A 16,602-nucleotide genomic window follows, 5' to 3' on the forward strand; every position below is an offset into this window, starting at 1 on the left:
ATGAAATTCTTGCCCTTTCTTGTCCAAAATGGATAACCATTAAAAATATTCCCCCTTTCCTCTGGTCTTGTATAGATAGAATTGCAGAACCCTTGGGAAAAATTATAAAAATTGACTCCTCCCCCTCGGTTCTTCCACATCTTGATGTTAGTTTACTCATAGCCCTAAAACTGAGTATTGTATAACCCGCCGAAATTTCTATCTGCCTTGATAATAAAACCTTATGTTGTCCAATTGAGTACATGGGTGGTGTAGATGCCTACCATTATTGTAAATTAAGTGATCACTTTAGAAGCAAATGCCCCTTATTGAATAAAAAATCTAGCAAGGTTAAAAACCCCTCTTCCGGTCCCCCACCATCTGAGCCCCAAGCTACTCCCTCTGAGCCTCCTCTGATTGTTCTTGCTCAAAATATTTCCCCCACTCCCCCCATCTGACTTCTTACCCCCACCACCGACTACCCCTCACCCTTTCGTCCCCCCCTTCCTCCTCGGCCACCTCGATGGCTATCTCTATCATGAACTACAATAATGCTATTAAAGATGCCCTTTCCGCCGCCCATCCCATGCCCTTCAACCCCTCTGAATTTGTTGATAACCTTGAATTTCACTCGAGTCTAAGATCCCAGACCGCTCAACAACTTGTGTTGGAAAATTGAGAAGAGTTGTTGAAGCTAGGAAGGTTCTTGAGAAAGACCTTCAGAAGTAGAAGTTCAAAATTGAAGCCTCCTCGTGGAAGATGCCTGGCCTTGAGGACATGGATAGGAGTGATCCACTTATAATAGATACCATTAGCAGTGCCTCTAATTAGGGCCTTGAATTGTCTGCATGTAGGGGTCCTACTGAAATTAAAACTGATGAGATCTATCATTCTACCCTAGATATGAAAGTCGGTGGACTTAACCCTACTATGGATGAGATCTTAGTCGATCCTCTAGGTGCATCCAATGGCTCAGAGACCTCTGGGTAAGACCCTGGTAGTAGTACCTATTGTAATTCTAGCACCCCTATTGATGCCTTGAATACAGAGCAAACTGTTACACAAGACAAGGGGATCAACATGGACCCCTTCACTCCTGGATACACCAATTTTGAACAAGGCTCGGTAGATACATAGGAAGGGTTTACTTTGGTCAAACACAGAAAGTCTAGAAGGAAGAGATCCCCCAAGAATAGTAACGATAGCGCCTCTAGGAAGGAATCCCTTGGCCCCGAACAGATATCCGGGGCAATGAAAAAGAGAGGTAGACCCTACTCCTCTATTGCATTTGATGCTAGCAATATCACAAATAAAGAAGAGTGGCCTAAATGTTTTGAGGTATTTAAATCCCAAACGGACCCTACCCAACAAAATGAGCCATGCTGAAAACAATCTCTTGGAATATCAGGGGCCTTGAGGCTCCTGATAGGAAATATATCATTAAAAGATTCCTTAATGGACATAAAGACATGGATTGCCTCCTTCTTCAAGAGCTAAAAGTTGTTGTCTTCACCCTACAAATCAACCTTAAGTGTATTTGGAGGTAGGCTACATCCTTTCATACTAATCATACCAAGGGTAAAGGTGGTACAACCATATTACTTAGTCCTAGATGGGCTAGCAAAGTGATCAATTGGAGGCAATCCCCCTGTGCCAAGGCTATCCAGGTTTCTATTTAGCTGGATGACTAAAAGTTTGGAATTTGCTCTGTGTATGCCCCTAATGACTATAGAGAGAGGGGGGAACTGTGGAACTGGCTAGCAAGATTGGAAGACATCCCTTGGATTGTGGGGGGTGACTTCAATATGATTGAATTTACCACTGACAAAAAAGGAGGCAACAAGTTTGAATGGAAGGGTATGGAACGGTTGCAATGGGATGGAATGATCAATAAACTACATATTGTTGACCCTACTGTTGGAAGGAAAGGCCAACTGAAAATTGTATGGTTCACCTAGTGTAATTACTAGCAGTTGAATAACAGAATCTATTGTAGGTTGGATAGACTTTACTTCAATAAAAACTTTGGTATTGGTAAAGGAGCTAATGGAGATCACTAGTATGTCTCCTCATACACATTGTCAGACCACCACCCCATACTGATGGGAATAGACCTCTCCCCCTCTGGTCACCCCCCTCTTCAAGACCTCCTTCCTTCACCTTAAACACTAGGCTCTTGGAGGATGAGGATATCTACTCTGCCCTGGCCTTCATCAGACTTTTTAATATGAAAGAGAAGAAACAACTCTCTAATATTGATAAATGGAATCTGAACATTAAAAGTTGGACCACCCTCTGCCAAATAGTAGGGAAAAAGAAAGCCAAGGATGCCAGGCGGGTTGAAAGGATGCTTCAGGAAGATCTTAGTAACGCAGAGATGAATCTTTATAACTCACCTAATAATGAAAGCCTTACTAACACCCTGGTGTCAATCAAAAACCACCTTAGGAAGATCCAGAATGAGAAAATTAGAGGGTTGAAAACTAGGACCAAATTAAATTGGTTGGACTCAGGAGACAAGGGCTCAAAAATTTTCTTCCAATTGCTTAAAATCAAAGAGGCAAAAGAGAACATCGATGCTATCTAGGACAACAATACCCATATTACAAACTCAGAGGAGATCCTAAAGTACTTCACCCAGTTCTACCAAAATTTATTCACTCCAGAAGAGTTAAATGATGAACATAGGACTGTCACAGTGCTCATTAAGGAATTGGTCCCACCTAAGCTTAATGTGGAGGATTATGAGTTTGTAGGGAAACCCATCTCAAAAGAGTAAATTGAAAAGGTCATCTCCTGAATGGGCAATGACAGATCCTTTGGACCGGAGGGCTTTCCGGTGGAATTTTACAAGAAGAACATTAGGTAGATTTTTGGTGACCTCCACAACCTATATTTGGAAGCTATTAATAAAGGAACCCTGGGAAAAGAAATCAACCAAGGGGTTATCAAGCTCATCCCTAAGGAGGGGGACAAGACATTGCTAAATAATTAGAGGCCTATCACGCTATTAAATGTCTCCTATAAGATATTGGCCAAAGTGGTGGCTAATAGGCTGATTAAAATCCTTCCAAAGATAATCAGCCCCACCCAAATAGGATTTGTTAAAGGCAGATATATCCTAGAAAATTTGGTAACCTGTTGGGAATCTCTCGAGTGGGCTAAGGACTCAAGACAGAATGGGGCCATGTTGTTGATTGATTTTGAAAAGGCATATGCTAGGATAGAGTGGAGCTTCATAATTCAGATGTTAGTAAGTTTGGGGTTTCCGGAGACATTCTGTAGGATAGTTCAAACATTACTCTGTGAGGCCAATGTTGTTTTTGATGTAAATGGAAACAGATCTGGTAATATTGTTCTTTCCAAGTCAATAAGACAGGGCTTCCCACTTGCCCCGGCCTTATTTGTGTTGGTTGTTGATGCTATGCACTATGTTCTTAAGGATTGCAATATAACCCCCAGGGTCAAAGGCATCTCTCTCCCTAATAAAGAGGAAATCATCAATGTTTAATTTTTTGATGATACAGCTATTCTATTAACCTTGGAAGAGGAGAACTTATCCTCTCTATTGTACAATATTGAAATCTTTTGTAAGGCCTCAGGCAGCAAAATTGCTCTCCATAAATCTACCTTGCTAGGATGGATTGATTCCCCTCCTAACTGGATGACTAAATTTGACTTGAAATGGGGAGGACTAGACATGATCACTAGATATATGGCTATCCCTTTCTCTATCTTCCCGAATCTAAAAGAAATGTGGGAGTGGTTCAGGAATAAGGTGGATAAAAAACTCACCAAATGGAACAGGAACTTCCTCTCCCTGGCAGGTCGGTTTCAGGCCTGTCAAAAAATCTTGTCGTCATATAACATCTATTGCTCCTCAGCCTGGCTATTTAGTAATTACCAGTTCAATTATCTTCAAAAACAAATCAAGAAATTTCTATGGTCGGATGGGAAGGGGAATAGGAAGCAGCATGTTGTAAAATGGGATTGGTGTATTAGATCTAAGATGCAGGGGGGTATGGGCCTCAAAGACCTCAAAATTCAAGGCATTGCCCTGGCTGCCAAGTGGATTTTTAAAGCCCTTGATGGCAATGAACCTTGGAAAGTTCTGATTAGACATAATATACAGTGCTCCACCCCTAAAAAGGCAAATAATTGGAAGAACTTTCCCATGTGGGACCTGATTGCTGGTAATTTCAAGATATCTCCTGCGGGATCAGAAGTCTTCAAGTCTATATGGAGGGCTTGGAACCATGTCATACAATTCATCAGTAACAAGGGCAATGTTGATAATAAGGGTTCTCTCAACTTGAGCATATCTATATGTCGAAATACTTTACATAATGGAAAGCAGATGGCATGCCTTCAAGGATGCTCTACCTTGAAGTGGCACAACTTAGGACTGGTTACTTTTGAATGCATCTTGAAAGATGGTTCCCTGATCTCTTGGGATGTCCTTAGCTTGGAATTCAACCTCCCCGTTTCTCAATCCAGAACCTACAATGTCCTCAAGACTGCACTCGAACCCATCCTCTCCTCACATGCCCCTTTTTCACTCTCCCCAATCTCCTCCCTTAATTGGGGTGATGGCTCTCCTCTCCCTCTAATGAAGGCCAAACTGATCTACTCTGCCCTTGCTGACATTGAAGATATCCTAACCCATCTCAACAATATCTAGCACCTCACCTGGGATTCTAAAATGTGGCACTCTAATCTCTTGAGATTCTGGTCTGCTACGACTAAACCAAAAAAGAAGTTCTTTGCCTGGAAACTTTTGCTTCACAAGCTCCCTCTTAAGGACAATAATGGCAACCCCCTATTGTGTAAATTGTGTTGTCTCCCTGAATCTGTGCTACATATTGTTTTTGAATGTCATTTCGCCAAAGAAGTATGGAAATTGTTTGGTTTTTCGGTTGATAATAAATGTCTTTCTATTGATGAGGTGGTACTTGGTTATATTAAAGGTGGCAAGAAATGTGCTAATCTCTTTTGGTTTGTTCTCTCTTTGGAAATTCTTTGGATCATTTGGAAATCTAGGAATGATGATGTGTTTATTGGAAAGGGTAGATACCTCACTGAGTCTCTTAGGAGACTCATTCGTTACCTTGTTGTTATGCAGGTCACTGTAGTTCTACGACTTGATGAGGATAAATTTGATAGATGGTTGAATGATGGAACAACACATGTCTTCATCTAAGAACTGTCCCATGGGTTCACTTGTGACCAATTGGGAAGCAACAGGTCACACTTTGAGTAGGCGCTAATGAGATTTATGCAGGAGATGGAGGCAAGACAGCAAAGAGAGGATTTCATTGAAATGGAACAGGAAGGACTGCCTACCCAACCCTATAGAGACCAGTTCACCGAAGGAAATGTACTGGTGTGGTGCGAGGGAAAGTTAGGATGGACTGCATGGTTCCCCCCCTGGGGAGATAATATTGATCCTAACTCCTCCTTCCTCTTTAGTTAGTTGACAACATGTTTCCTCTATGATATATTTTGTATATGGGACATCCAACTCTATAATTTTGTGATTCGGCCGCAACCTATGTATAATGGTCACATGATATGGCCCATTGGCCTTCCTGCCATGGTTTTTTGTCACTATGAGATCTATCTGCCAGCTAGCAGTGTGTTTTCCAGCCTAATCTGTTGAATTTTGTAATGATATTTTATGATACTTAATACAAAAAAAAATCATAATTTTCTTTTTAATCATTTTAATATATACTTGATGTAATTTTATAACATTAATCATAAATTTAAATATTTTTCATTTCGTCATTAAAAAAGACCTATTTTCTCCTTTTTTTATATTATATAATTTTATTATTACTAATAGTTATTTTATTAAGATCAATTATAATTGATATTATATAAATATAATCAAAATAATATATAATCTTAAACTAATAATTAATAATTATGTTTAAGATTAATTTTATTATTATAAAAAAAAAATTTAATAAATAAATAGTTGCAGAGGGGTAGCACCCTTGTATTAATCAAAAATAGGAGAATACAAGGCCTGGTTCAATGAGAGCGGTAGGGAGAAAGAACCAGGAAGAAAACCCCTTACCCTAGCTCTATTCCACATACAAGAAGAAGCCAGCAATGGAGGCTAGACAAGTACAAAACACCAGTCGACAAATGCTGGAAGTAGATAACAGAATCGACCAGAGGCCTTCAACCAAAAAATAATAAATAGAAAACAGAGAATCATGAGAAAGGTGACACAACCGGAATCATTGGGAGTCTTCAGAGTCATCATCCACAGGAGCATGAGCCGCATCCAGGATTATTGGGCATTCAGTGCCACAGGTTGAGTGAGTCGTCGATTCAACCTTCTCCCTAGGGAGTTGGTAGTCATTTGGGAACCACTCCTCGCCAAGCCCAAACCCCCAAACATTGCCATCAACCAAATCTCCATTCTCCAGAATGTCAAATCCTTCTACACCCACTAACCCTTCATCTCGAAGATATTTTTCCCACCATTCCGACATGAAGCCATTTTGAATGCATGTCGCCTTAAACAGAAATTCAATATTCCTAGTCATGGTAGGCCAAGTTTCTTAGAGAGCATCATAGTCCAGAGAATTCACAATCACAAAATTTCTCACCTCTGCCCCGTTGCCCAAGGACATATAGTAATTTTGAGGAAGTGGAATTCTCGGGTTGCCATCAATGTTGTCCAACGCGGCATCAATTTCCCCCAGCAGAAGGTGTTTAAACACCATTTGAGTTAAAAGCTTCGTTCTTTGCTTGCTAGTCCCCATGTATATCACCATTGCAAGGAAAAAGGTCGGGATATCGGCATTGGTTCTGTACCTATGATAATCCATAAGGAATTCCTTCCCCGGTATCATTTTAAGGTTGTGAAGTATAAGAGGGTGTCGAGAGTAGAGGACCTCCTACAAACGTTTGTCAGTGATTTCGCCCAAGAAGGCCATCTGTTGACAAGTAGCTTCAAGGAGAATTGGGGATTCCATTGCAAGTCACCAAGCGAAGAATGCAAATGTTTGATGGGGAAATGAGGACATTCCTTTGTTAAGTAGCAAGACATCAAACTAGGGGATACGAGCACCTAGCAAGTAGTTCATGCTTATTGAATACACACACACGTGAAGTGATAGTGTCCAATCATCTTCTGAGATAAAGTTCGTCAACTTAATATCGACCGTCTTTATCCATCAAGTAATTATATGCATATCCCGATAGGATCTAGTCATAACTAGATATCAATTAAAAGTTCACACAAGTCCAATTGCCATGAGACGCATACCGGCACAGACCAATATTGACGACAGAGAGCCACGTCTCGGTGGCAAGAAGAAACCTTAACTGGTGAACCAAATCAATTGGTCAATCAATCCACCGAGAACCACGACCATCAAGTTAAATAAAAAATGTAGAAGCCCAACCGAGGAGGCAATACAACCGGTTCGTTCCACAACCGGTAGGTCAACCAGACAACCGGATGGAGAAATGGAGAACACAACCAGCAAGTAATTCAACCAGTAAGTACCACCACCAATAAGATAATCGGGAGTCCATATCAACCAGTGGAGGCAATACAACCAGTTAGCGCCATCACCTGTAGGTCAATCGGAGAAACATATCAGCCAGAAGGAGAAGACAATCAGTTGAGATCACAACTGACAAACTTCAACCGGAAAACACTATCACCGGCAAGATAATCGGACCATATCAACTGGTGGAAGCTCATCTAGAATAACAAACCAGTCAGACCCAATCAGAGTGCCTAGTGGGGGTCACCATCGACAATCGCCATTTTAGAGAGTTTGTCAACCTCTCCATTGCCTTCCCTATAGATATGGCTAATCTGAAATTCATCAAAGGTGGCTAGCAGCACTAGAACCGGTTGAAGCCACTGGTTAAGGTGCCAAGTAGGGGTGTTGTTACAGCGGACAGCATTAACCACATTTAGTGAGTCTCCCTCCAGATGAATTCTCTGCACCCCAAGCTCCATCCCTAGCTGCAGTCCTCTTAAAGCCACTCTAAATTCAACTTTGTTGTTAATAGCAACTCCAATATTTTCAGAGATTTCTTTTATACAAATACCATTGAAATTCCTTAATATACACCCAATACCACTTTGACCCGGGTTACCAGCAGAAGCACCATCAAAGTTTACCTTGAACCACCCAGGCTCTGGCACTTCCCATTTAACACCCAATCGTGGATTAACCTGATCCACTGGGGATCCCTTGCCAAAAAGCGGTGGAATGAGCAGATTTGGAAGTGTTAGCTTAATATTCCAATCCCAGTCCGTATATATATTTTTCTTTAATGATTTGGATTGAGCAGCCTCATTCAGGAGCTCAGACAGATGGTTCTCAATTTTCCCACATAGAGTCGTTAAGCTCGTCTCTTTACCTTGGAAAATTCTGTGATTCCTTTCTTTCCAAGTTTCCCAAATCAAAAGAGATGGTAAAATAAAAAGTAAATCAGCAAATATAGCTTTTCCTTCTGGTTTAGGCCATTGTAGAAACCACTCATTCAGTCCTGATGGGAAGGGGCCAAAGATTCTCAATTTTCCCATGAAATGCCACCAATAGTGACTGGAGAACTTGTAGTGGAGAAGTAGATGATCTGCATTCTCTTCTTGCTCTTGACATAAAGTGCATCTACTGGGTCCATTGATTCCCATTGAATGGAGTCTTTCTTTAATTAGAATCTTTCTTTGACAAGCCAGCCAGGCAAATGAACCTACTTTGGGTAGGAGATGTCGATGCTAAAAAAGATTAACAAGCCAATATTTTTTGTCTATAGCCGCTTCTTTCAATTTGTAACCAAAACATACCTTATATTTACCATCAGAGGAACTGCACCACCTAATAATGTCCTTATCAAGGGAATGGAAAATAACCCTTTTGCTGAGAATGTCGGCAAACAAGTCTTTCTGGTGTGATCCAAGTCCAAGGGATCCAAGGAGTTCCATTTCCACTTAGCAATGCCAATTTCTTGAATAGGGTAACAATAATCATAGATATTGTGACCGTAGAGGCAGCAAGTTTCTACTATAACAGGTTGCAGAGAAGGGTTGAGACATAAGGTAGCTTCACCAACCCAAGAATCAATCCAAAAGGAGGCATCCCTTCCATTCCTGACATCCTAGGTAACCTGATCACTTATTATTTCCCTGCTTTCCACAATAAAATTCCAAATGGCCGAACCTCTGGGGGGGTTGTTTATAGTGAGAATCCTTTTTGGCTCCAAGGATTCCAAATATTTATGTTTTAGAATCCTTGCCCATTTTTGTTTACCACCACTGCAAATTTCCCAAACCAATTTAGCACCCGTAGCTAAATTCATAATCAAAATTTGTCGAATATAAGCACCCCCTGCCTTTTTGGTTGACAGATCTTTTTCCAAGCTATTAGAGGAAATTTCCCTTTGTCATCTGAGTCATTCCATAGGAAATTTCTCATTATAGAGATCAATTCGTCTTCAATTGCCATCGATAATCTCAGACATGCCATGGAAAAAACCGGTAGCGCAAAAAGGACCGATTTTATCATAGTGAGTTTCCCAACAAAAGATAACCAATTGCCTTTCCAATTTGCAAGCTTGGATTTGCACTTATCAATAAGATGCTTCCAATAGCAAGCTTTGTTACTGCCAATGAAGAGGGGGGTTCCAAGAAATTTCCCTGGGAAGTTTGCAACTTTGAGATTAAGAATCCTTGATAAGACACCTTGCAAGTTAATCGGAGTGTTGACAAAAAACACTTCAGATTTCTTCCAATTGATTTTCTTCCCCGAAGCCATACAGTAATCATCGAGGCATTATTTTATTGTCCTTGCCTCTCTCCTACAAGCCGATCCAAACAAAATGGTATCATTGGCAAACTTCAAGTGAGTCGTTCTTTCAACCCCTGTTGCCACATTGACTCCAAGCCATCGATCATCTTGTTGAAGAGCTCTTATTGATTGACCTAAGGCTTCAGCCATTATGATAAACAAAAATGGTGACATTGGATCACCTTGTCATATTCCTCTTGACATGGAAAAGAAGCCATGAGATGAGCCATTAACCAAAACGGAGAATTTGGGGGATGATAAACAACTCATGACCCATGTGATCCATTCCTTGCAAAAACCAAATTTATTTAATACTTCAATTAAAAAACCCCTGTCCATCATATCATAAGCTTTCAGAATGTCCAGTTTTAAAAGCATGTAGGAATCCTTGGTTTTCCTAGCTGTGTGAAGTGTTTCATGGGCAATGATAATGCCTTCCACAATGGATCTTCCAAGGCCAAATCCACTTTGTTCATCCAATATGATGTGTTTAAGGAGGGGCTTCAATTTGTTGGCAATGATCTTTGTTACAATCTTATAGACCGTGTTGCATAAAGCAATGGGCCTAAAATCACTCATCTGTTGAGGGTTTTGCTTTTTGGGGATTAAAGCCAAAAAGGTGTGATTAATAGCACCCAACATAGTCGTTTTCTTTCTTGATTCTTCTACAGTCGTTTTCTTTCTTGATTCTTCTACTGCTAGGTGTAGATCTCAAGCAATGATATCCCAGAATTGTTGGAAGAAAGCCATAGGGAAACTATCAGGATTCAGCTAAAAGGTAATTTTCCTTACTTCATCAATTGTAATAGGATTAAAGAGAGTTGCACTTTGACTATCAGATATTATGGATTGGATTGAGTTAAGAAGTCTGACTCTTGCTTCATGATCATTCTGACGCCACCATTCATTAAAGATTCAAAGTATCTTACAGCTTCTTGCGCAATGTCCTCATAGTTTCTGACAATGTTTACATCCGGTCTCTTGATCTCTGATATTATGTTCCTATTGTGAATGGCAATGGCCGATATATGGAAGAATTTGGTATTTTTGTCACCTTCCTTAAGCCATAACAACTCCCTTGATTTTTGCCGCCAATGGATTTCCTTACACTGAAGGATTTCATTTAGATCAGATTTGAAGGATTTTTCTTTGTTAAACAAATCCTCATTCATTCCTGAAGTAATAATAGAATTGGTTATTTCTTCCAACTCAACCTTAATTCTTAATTTCTCCATATGAATATTCTTGAAATGGCTCATATTCCATTCTTTGATCTTAACCTTAATGTACTTGAGGTTCTTATTGAGTATGAATAATCTCGAATTATTCCCTAGAACCGGTTCATTATACCAAACAGATATAAGATCATATAGCTTAGTTACTCTGAGCCACATTTTCTCGAACCAAAAAGGATACCTCCCTCTGATTGTCCCTTGGCAACCTCCAAACAGATCGGGTAGTGATATGATCCAATAAGCGGGAGAATAAATGACTCTAATATAGGATTTTGTCCTAGCCAATCGCCAATAAACAAGAAACCAGTCTAGTTGTTCAACGATATTAGTAAAACCCGATCTCCTGTTTGTCCATGTGAAAATTCCATTTTTAGTAACAATGTCTATTAGGTGATTCTTCTCAATAAATTTCAAAAAATCCTTCTAGGACGTACCAGTCCTCTGAACGCCCCCAATTTTTTCATTGCCAAAAAGGATCACATTGAAGTCCCCAGCAACAACGTAACTGCCCTCGGTAATACTGCAAAGTCTGATAGCTAAAAGATCCCAGAGAGCACATTTATCACCAACAAAAGATGGTCTGTAGACATTAAAAAGATTGAAATTCTCATTCCATCCTAGGATAGTTACCAAACAATATTGCCAATACTTGTCTTCCCCAACAAGAGAGACCCTGACATACATGGGATTCCATATGATTCCCAATCCACCAGAGTCTCCATCCGATTGCCTAAACAGACCATTCCATTGTTTCCAAACTCTCATTTTTGCATCAATCTCAGACTTACTCCATTTAGTCTCTTGTAGTAGCCAAATATCTCTTTTGGTGTCATCAATCTGGCACTTAATCAAGCGCCATTTGTCAAGGGCATTGATGCCCCTGACATTCCAAGATAAGAGCTTCATTGCTCCTGGAGAAGGGTGTTTCTCTTGACTAAATTAAGTTTGGTTCGACCACTAGTTGCACCAGCAATTGCTAGCATAATTTTTTTTTACTTGCACCCCCGCGTTCCTTTTGGCTTGAAGTTTGGTTTGTCAATGGTTGAATCCAACTTCCCAAAACCTTTTGTGGAATCCTCCAATATAAGATCAGAGTCAGGCTCAAAGTCTTCTTCCCACTCCGAAGAGGAAGACTCAATTTCTCCATCTTCCAATTCAATACCCAGCGAAGAGCAATTCTTATCTTCCATCTCCCCCAGATTTCTAGTAGCATCCTTTTCCTGAGTGAGAATTTTGCAGTCTTCAATTACCAGCTGGCTCCCAATCTCAAGAGAAGAGAAAGGTAGCGAATCCGCTAATTTAGTTTCAATATCTGCCTGTAAGGCTTTGGTCTTTTCCAGAATCATGAGTAGATCTTGTTGGCTCTCAAACCTAAGACGGTATTAGCCAAGGAGAAGCATTTAGGGCAAATATGCAACTGATCTTCTCTATCAATCTTTTGGATCCAAAACTTTCCTGCACCAATAATTTTGACTTCTTCGGGGATCTTGGTGATTTGATCTGTGCAAATGCATATTTTGAGGAAGCTTCCCCATATTTTGTCCTCCAAAATGTCATCAACCGATACAAATGTGCTAAGATCTTTGCATATCTCCTTAATGACATAAATATGCCAGTAATCTGAGGGACAATTATAGAGTCTTATCCATACCTTATTGTCTGGTAGTACATGAGTCCGAGGATTGAAATTGGGCTGCCATTCAATGATGTGAACTTCAATACCATCCAAGATATATGGACCTTTATTTTGTGCTTGTCATTTCTCCTCATTACTCAAAAATCTGATCATGTAGAAGTCATTTGGGAGAATATTGATGTTAATATCCTTTCCCCATTGTTCTCTACACTAGGATTCAAAGTTACCCTTAACCTGTTTTCCACCTCCCCACTTGATGAAAAAGCAAAACTCAAGCAAATTCGACCTAGCAAAGTTAATTTTATTTTCATCCAAAAAGATAGTAGGTCTTGAAGTTTTTCTTACCGGTTTAGGACGACGGGGATGATGAGGGGGAAAGGTTTCTCCTCAAAAATCAGTATTTCCCACTCGATTTGAACAAGGGTTCTGATTTTTAGGATAAAAATTGGATCTCCAAAACTTGGCACAGTCTGCCCTAGAGTTGTCTTGCCCGAAACACCCATTCTGCTTTCGGAAATTACCTTGAGATTTTGGAGGGACCAGATTGGGTTCAGAATGTGGAATGACACGCTCTATTGCTGCACCAGGGATGCTAGATTTAGGCAATGGTTACCAATTTCAGGGAAACTTGGAAGCAGGATACTTGGCCTTGTGAAACCAACCTTTGTTATTCCAAATGAAATTGTTTTCCTTCCATTTTAGTGAGTCAATAGAGCACTAGTTGCCACTCGAATACGGATTTCCATAATTCATCCATGGTCTGGAATATCTATCTCCATGGAAAATGTCTCTTCTCCCAGAATTAGCCGATTTCTGAGACGGTTGAATCCTACCTGCTTCAATGGGAAAGGCAATATCTGCTTCATCGCTCCATGAACCGATCTTTGGAGTGACTTTGCTTCGATTTGGAATAATCACAGCCTGAACGCCCAAACCTCGCATATCGGCATCCCTGCTCCTGTTGCCTTCAAACGCCACCATTCACTCAATGTAATAGTTTTGTATTACATTTGGTATTTTTGTTATTTACATAATTTTATTATTATAATTATAACTATATTGATTATTAATTAAATTAGGATTATATTCTTAACAAGAATTTATATTTTCACTATAATGTTTATATTATATTATAATTATTAATATTATTTTATTGAAGTGGGAGTTATAGCTAATACTACAAAAATATAATTATAATAATTAAGAACTACAACAAATATTTTTATTACAATACTATAAAGGCAAGTACTCGCCACTACATGGCACTTGTTTCAATATAGTCATTAATAGATTGTTTATGATGACACAAATCTCAACTTCAAGGTTGGCTAATTAGTCAATAGGATATTAACCCTAAATTCTTCTTTGAATAAGTATAGTTTAGTTTTCATTATTATTAATATATATATACTTTAGTTACGTATACATATGTGTATGTATATATTTTTCATAATTGCACATCCCAATATATATATATGTACTAATAAGATAATGAAAACAAGATTGAAACCAAAATAATTTGATAATTGATATTACACAAGTAATTAAATTGATTAAAGAGATTAGACTCCTGATACTAATTACCTTACACATGCTTAGGTCAATGCTTGGCGTCTAAGGTCACCACAAAAATCAACTAACACAACCAGACAAAGCACAAGGGAAACCCTTTAAAAGTCAACCAATGATGACACTACCCATGCTTACATCAATGCTTGACATCCAAGGTCACCACATAAATCAACTAACACAACCAAATGAAGCACAAGGGAAACCCTCTAAAAGTCAACCAAGGATGACTTATCTTTTTGTGCTCATGTGCATGTGGGCTCTAATGGCAACCTCGCATGTTCTCATGTCCGTAACCCTCTCTCCAATTATTATCGCCTTCTCCTCCCGAAGAGCTATGATGTGTCTTAAAACCAACTTAGATTGATGACAATAATTAGACCATACACATAACCATTTCCAATGTAATAAACATTGAAACATTAATCGTGTTCACTATTCATAAAAGATTAACATCCATTCCATGAAAACTCAATTATAACAACTATCTGATGCAATTCCACATCTAGTCTCATATTCACCACAAGATAACTATGCAAATATGAAGACATTATCAGTATCATAAGGTAGGGTGTAACGCTTTACCCATAAACATCATAACTCTGCATTGGAATTCCATTGGCCTTAGATTGGAATAGTTAACTCTAGTTGATAGTATCTTGTTAAGGGATGACAACTTTTCATAATGATTGAGAACAACCACCTTTTTTAACTTATACCAATTAAGTGTACAAGGAAAGAGTCACATGGTTGAGCTACGATATTAATAGCACTATCATGATAGTCCTTCATCATTGCTTAATTTTCCTTTTGATCTGAAACTTCACAAGTTATAATGATTTATATGATAGTCATCATAATGATATCTTAAACATGGTTAATACGATCTCTCTTTGTAAGATGACAATGATCTCAAACACAATGTAACTCTTATAATCAATGCTTCTCCTTTCATGATACTCATGTTGGAGTCTGATAGCTTTGATTATACTAATATCTTTTATAATATGTTTTAGCTCTTGATTGATATGATATGTTTCAATAAGACCATGTCTAATGAGATTTCCACATCTAAGATGTTTTGATATTGTGTATATAGATCTCAATACTAGGATAGAATCCTCTATATGTTTATAGAAACTTTTCTTACTATTGATCACAAGATTTTATTAAGTATTTTAGCATGAATATTACATCTATTGTCTAATTCCTTTAACTACAATATGATAGGGTTTGTATGGCATAGTGTGATTGAACTTTTTTATGTTCTCACAAACCCCATGTAGTCTTGGAGGTAGGATGGCCAAACTATTTAATATTATGATTTATATTATCCTATGGCCATATTTATGATTACCATGTCCTTATGGTAGCATTCTTTATGATTTTGGTGGTAAACGATATCCCTTGAATCACTTTGAAACTAATAATATTCACCATTGGTTGAGGAAACACAAAGATCTCATTAAAAACCATCTTGTACATTGATAACCTTATGGAGGATGGTAATAGGGTTGCACAAAGTGGTTATGGCTAAATGATAACTCGATAGTCCTATTTAGCCCATCTATGATAGCCCTATCTTGGTTATGACTTCATATGTACATAGTTTATTTCATTTCATCAATTTCTAATAATTCTATAAGGTCTTAATGTGCCATCTCAAGAATTCATAAGTGCATTCCTACATCATGATAACATCAAGTGTTAATTGTTGTCCTCTCAAATTTCATACCCTTAACTGTCAGAAGGCTCTTAAGAGATTGTCTCAATAGAATGTAACTTTGAGCAATTAGGAGATGCACGGAATGAACCAAGGCCTCCACTAACATTCGCTAGCCTACCCTAACATGTCAATATAGTCAATTTGGTCCTACATGGCGCAGAAGAAAAAATATCTATTGGCATCTATATATTTCTCAAATGAGGCATTTTGCAACAATAAATTTAATGTTGGCATCTTCAAATGGTCTAGAGTTGAAAAAAAAATGAGATAGGGTGCTATAGAGGGGACCTACATCCATCTATAGATGCAAATGAGAAATTACTAGGTGGCGTAAATTAAGAAAACAAGTAGACAAAAGTTTGACATTTGTGTGCTTCCTTTTAAGAGACTATCTCACCAAAACATAGCATGGAAGGATCCAAAGACTTGTAGAACAAACTAAGACATCTACTAGCATTCATTAAACCACCTCAATATGTTAGTGAATTCAATTCGATCCATGAGGTGCAAAAAAATGTCTATTAACACCTTTACATCACTTTTAAATGAGGCATTTTGCAAGAATTCATTCACTAGTAAGACAATCAAATGGTTTGGAGTTGACCAAAATTGAGAGAAGATATTACAGAA

The sequence above is a fragment of the Cryptomeria japonica genome, chromosome 6 (genome assembly GCF_030272615.1).
Source record: "Cryptomeria japonica chromosome 6, Sugi_1.0, whole genome shotgun sequence".
In the NCBI taxonomy this organism is placed as follows: Eukaryota; Viridiplantae; Streptophyta; class Pinopsida; order Cupressales; family Cupressaceae; genus Cryptomeria; species Cryptomeria japonica.